Source organism: Hesperophylax consimilis, chromosome 1 (assembly GCF_061612785.1).
Source record: "Hesperophylax consimilis isolate HC1 chromosome 1, BYU_Hcon_1.0, whole genome shotgun sequence".
In the NCBI taxonomy this organism is placed as follows: domain Eukaryota; kingdom Metazoa; phylum Arthropoda; class Insecta; order Trichoptera; family Limnephilidae; genus Hesperophylax; species Hesperophylax consimilis.
Genome location: NC_142836.1, coordinates 39,606,098 through 39,612,198, shown reverse-complemented (window position 1 = coordinate 39,612,198; position 6,101 = coordinate 39,606,098).

Below are 6,101 nucleotides of genomic sequence, written 5' to 3'. Positions count from 1 at the left end.
TGTTTATAGGTAGTTTAGTGTTTGCGATCTTCCATTCATTTATTGATACTTAAAGTTAGAGAAAAACCAAATATTTCAAAAATAATCAGATAACCTATTGTAAAAGTCGAACACGAGGCATGATGACATAATCACTCCACTGTGAAGACGTCCCAATTAAGGACATCATCCCAGACGAAGCATTTCCACTAAGCGTGCGTAACGTGTCTTCCCAGAAACCTTTGTATTTCTTGAAAAGTTCATTATCCTCGCCGCATGCACGTCATCAGCTCCCATAATACCTGCATTCATCCAGTCCAGAAGAATCGTTTCATTTGATGAAAAGCCTTAAAAATGCACGATACAAAGATAACAGGTCCATTCCTTGTTTTCACAATTTGCGGATTCTGTGCTTCCTAAAATGCCGCCTAAGACACCTTTGTTTTTTTAGATGTTTGTAGAAGATTCTGAATAGTGACAATGGCTTTTATTGGGTGCAATAATTATAAACTGCTACAAGCCCCTGTCCTTTCAGGAGCAGCCCTTGTCAACTTTCTATTCCTTATGTATTGTTTGAACGAATCAATATGTCGGATCAACAAATAAAATCCTGTGATTTATTGCATGTATTCGTTTTTTGTGCATCTCATTCGTCTGAACAATTATTAATTTGTTAGAGAGAAGAAGAATATTAACAAAATAAAATATTAAATAACCAATTGGTAAAATTAATGTAAATTGATAGTTTTGGTCGTTGATAATCTTCCTTCTAAATAATTGTAAAAAATACAACTTTATTTATACTATTGTAAACTTTTCTTCTGAAAAAAAAAACCTTTTATTCATATCTAACTTTCGGGAAAAACGGCTGTATTCAGTTTCAGCCTCCATATAACGTGAATAAAAAAATTATAACGTTTTAAATCTATTTTTTGTATTAATTTTACAATTTAATTCACTTAAACAATTTCCAATACCTATAAATAATATTTCAATATTTTATGGATTGTGTAGTGTAATGAAATAATGATATGCAGATACTGTGTATATTGGGTATTTATACTAGTAATTATGGCTAAAAATACTACATATTTTCACACAGAAGGTAGGCATGAAAAATATTTGTATATATTCACCACTTTAAGACTAAACCAATTTTATTATAAATTATGAGATTTTATTATAAATTCACAAGAATTCATGATAGTATCGTATCGTATCGTATCCCTCAAGTATCCGGTACCAAAATGTTGCTGGGATGCTGCTGCAGTATTAAAATATAAGCTATTGTTCTATCCACGTACCTATCCAATAAAGATAACATAACCTAGCATTTAGCAAACACGTAAATAGGTTGTTAGTTAGCAACTAGCAACCTCAATAAATCAGAACTTTTGAAAACTTTTTGCCAACCAATAAATTAACGTTTACAGTGCTCGGTATTCTCGGCAATAAAATATTGGTATTCCATGTCCTAGAGCGTCTATATAAACTACATTTGCTACCAACTGTTCAAACGATAAACTACCGCTATAAGTAGCAGGGCTGTGATTTCACATAACCTCCAGGTTTCAGACTTCCGACGCCCGCACAGAGGACGCCGGGACAGGGGACGGTGGCAGGGCTGCCTTCTGCCTGCATAGCATATGGCGTAGCAAGTGAAACAGTGCAGTAAAACGTCGGGACATTTATTTTATGGATTATAGTTTGTGTCGTAAATCATGCATTCTTGTAAAATATCGGTCAGCCACTCCAGTAGCTGGTCCCTGGTAGCGGGCCCGTCGGTTAACCTACGTTCTCTGTGTTCTGTGTCCATGCTGCAGCTATAAAACCTTCGCTAGCAATGCCTTCTACCAGGAAATCCCAAACATTTGCCCAAACTTTAACTATTGTTTTGAAGTTTTGGTAGTTTGTCGATGGCTTTATTCTAGAAGTGTGCCTATCGCATTGTTCTATTCTTTTCATTATACACAAACAAACTTATTTTGTAGAATTTTAAACAGGAATGTATTGGATGTGTTATTATTAATATAATAGTGCCGCTTTTGTAAAATATTTCTTTCTAGTGTGCTTTGATATTAGACAAATCTCATCTTTATTTTTTTTGTGTTTAATTCGTAGAACTCCACTTTTTTTAATTTAATATAAATCAAATTTAATAATATTGTTTTACAAAACTGCAACAGTTCGAAACAATAACAAAAACCAAAAATACTTGCAGAACTAAATAATTATATTATTAAATTAGATTTACATTAAATTTTTAAAAAATTTAAAAAGTATTTCGTCTTAATTTCATTTAATCTCCCAACTAACCGAAAACATACAGCTTGCAATTGAGAGGCGATAACTAGAATAATTACAATGTACCAATGATTTATAAAAATAATATTAATATTAATTGGATTATTTGTACTGTACTTACCTACCGGCTTTGCCGAGTGGTCCTTTGTATTTAAACCTATCCTTGGGTACGCGCCCAGTCGTTGCGGGTACAATTTTTTTTTTCAGGATAGATAGACAGATAGTCCTGCGACAGAGCCCAATAATAAACAATCTTAGTAGTGAGAATTTAAATATTGAAAACAGTTTTAAGAAATTGGAATTAATTTTGATTTTTGTACCCCCAAATCCCACCCTGGCCATCTGGAAAATGAAACTTCCACTAATTAACCTACTTTCTAGAAAGACTCCCGCCAGCTTTTGAATCTGGGGTAGTAAAAATTTCACCGTTTCTTTCGCTTAACTGTCTGCATGCTCAGAAAAATAATAATACTTACGGTACTAGCAGTGGATAGTTGGTATGTTCTCCGCCATAAATATTTCCTGTCATTACAGGGCATTATTCCTCGCCTAATATGAGTGAAAACAGTTCTGCGCATTGTCCTTCCTCTGCTGCCTTAGGCCTTCAAAGAAGAAGAAGTCTTGTTTACAGGACCTTGAAGGTGATTTATGTGGGACACGCGACTAATAACATTAGCCATCCACAACTACTACTATCTACATCTACAAGTATGTCAATCTAGATACCTACTACGAATGCCTCCCGTTCACTACACTACATCCAACGACTGCATAATTACTACCATCTGGACAGAGCTACTTGGTACAATCCCAGAGGTTGTAGGTTCAACAAAATGTATATATATATATATATATGTATATATTGTGAATCTTATATGGTTAGTCGTACTTAATTCAGAAAAAAATTAAATTAAATTTATGTAAAGTGCATTTTCACCCACCGTGATCTCCTAGTGAGAGACAACAAGATGCTATGACCACTGGCTCCAGACATACATTTATATCGTAGGACAATAAAGTCAGTTTAGAGCGATTCAAGTATATTATAGTAGTATAAAAGCCCATGTATTAGTTTAATATCTCTCTCACTTCGTAGCTCGCAATTAGTAAACATGCATCCCTTATTTCTGTACTCGGTTAACCAGTATTAAATCTCGGAAATAATATAATAATAGTGGCACAGCCAATAAAACCATATTATAACAGTGGCCTAGCCGGTAGGAAGACTATAACATAAGGTAACTAACCTATAGATACGTAAATGTAGGGCAGAACTTCTATATATTTCTTATAAATCACGGAGATGGGTAGAGCAGAAAATAAAAAGAATTCTCTAATCTTTGGCTCTACTTAGACATCATCTCGCATTACGCGCAATGCAAAAATCAATAAATTCGATATCCCCTCAAAAGTTATTACGAGGGGCCTCTACCCCTCAGTGTTTAATTTTTTCGGAACGCATTTCACACACTCGGCCCAGCCTCCCCTAACAATGGGAAATTGTCGGAAGGGGGAGCGACGGGCGCAGCGACATCATTTATAATTTATTTTATTGGAAGTGTCAACGCGCCCCCTGGCGGCGAAATAGTCTAAACTATTTGCTACTTATTCCAGGACTGAAAACTAAAAGTGGTCTCGATGTTATAACAGTTTTACGTTATTAAAATAGCACAGCTTTGAGTACTTTTTTTTTCAAGTTGTTTTATTTGTGTTTATTCATTATTATGCGTTTAGTCACGATATATACAAAAACAGGTAAGTATTTCGGTAAATAGCAAGGTAGAAATGATGTGCCTACAATAATAAAAGCGAATCATAAGAACAAATCATAGAAAATTTTAAAAAATTTCAGACATATTTCACAAATCAATTAATTTACACGAATTTGGTGAAACTTGTACAGAATCCTATTTATTAAGTTATAATTTTGGAAATCATAAAAATCAATGGAAGTTAACAATAAAATGGTCGTTTTTAAATATTCTATCACAACCTACCTTTGCTCATGGAGCAACTAATGGACGCCACTGGTAAATAGGGTGGCGTTTTGTAACTTTTGTGTTTTTCACTACCGTACTTTCCGAGATTCTTCCAGATATGATCTTATACTTTATTTTAGTTATAATGTTTCTTATTTAAAATAAAATGTTTTATATGTTATTTATAAATATATATTTACATAATAATCTACCCAGTATCTGCTGTTAAATTAAGTGCACGATCGCCATTAAAATTGTTTTCTTAAAAATTACACTAATATAAATCACCCAAGGTCTCTGCTGTTACCTATCCTAATTTTTATTTTTAAGCTATTAATCCAAATTAGGGTGTTTTCAGAATTTATGTAACAATTATATAAGTTAAAACATGAAATGTCTTGCAATGTGAATGCTTTTTGCACCAATGACTTCTTTCCGTTACTGGCGAGAGGTTTTCCGAAAATGAGTTATCTAAAATTTAGTTAGACCAACGAAGTTTTCCAACAGCCTAAAAACGGTAAATTAATTCTCAGTGAACTTTCTTTCTTGTTGTTACAGTTAATGAAAATCCAAACTTTTTTAACATTACGAACTTCACCCTCTTGTTTAGACCTGTAGATCTGTGCACAGGTGACGATATAAATCTGAAAAATGAATACTTAACACCTTTCATAAACCGTTAATCGTCCGCCGACATAAAAATGCTTGCTCTTTAGAAGTATCAATTACATCATTAACAAATGAATACCGGGTGCCGGCATGTATGAGTGAGACAGAAGCATTTTTAGCACTCGCCCCTCTCTTCCCCACACACGGTGCGGTGAAACTCTGGCCATAGAGGCTACCCAAAACCTCCTGCTTTGGTTGTGTGAGCCATTTTTGTGCCAAATATACCCGGCTAAACCAAATCTAGTCCGTAATTGATTATGGTGCCCCGACGTGGGTATTTATAAAGCTTTCTAAATATCCCGGAGAAGTCGGGTTTGGTACGGAGAGCGGTCTGTATTTAGGACGGCGGGGGTATATAGTGATAACCCTCTAGTTGTGTACAGAATATGTCCCCCTTTCTTGTAAATTTAGGGTCGGGTCTGGTTTGGTGGAGCAGACAGGGTTAACCGAAGCAAGCTTTGGGTGTACCCTCGCCGGGGCGCGGGGTGGGTTGGTGGGTACCGGGAAAGGGTACCTCGGGTTTGTTAGGAGTAACGACCGGTTATTTATTATTGACAACTACAACTAGTGTGCAGCCCGCGAAATGTTGCGCCGACAGCTCTGCTTGTGCTCTGTTCCTGTTGTTGTTCGCGTTAAGTATACAGCTCTAGTACTGGTACATGATGGATACTCTCAGCTTATTCATTCCCTTGACTTTCGTTGCGGACGCTTTTTTATGCTGAAAGTTGGAACACAAGGGTTTGGTAATGATTTAACCCCAATAGAGCCACAGCTTTATGAAGTTGTCAGGGTATTGCTATTGTAATGTCTACAGTGCATCAGGATCCAAACTGCGCATTTTCCCCCTTTTTGTATGGTATAAAAGAAATATTTGAATGGACGCATCAAAATATAGAAGAAGGCAAATATTTTTCAACAATGCCATAATCTGTTTGAAACCTTTGAAAATCAAAGCCATCGAACCGTTCCGTTAACATCATCCTTTCCGACGGAAACCATTATGAGGTCGAACGTTTGCCTCGAAAAACAAACCTACCTCCAGCGGGAGGGGGGAGTAGGTGTTAGGGTGGTTATTGTGGAAATAGAAGGCTCCCGCCCCCACCCACCCTAATGCACTAACATCCATAATGTGCATGTGTGCCCATTGGTACAAACGCCGACAGTCGTTGT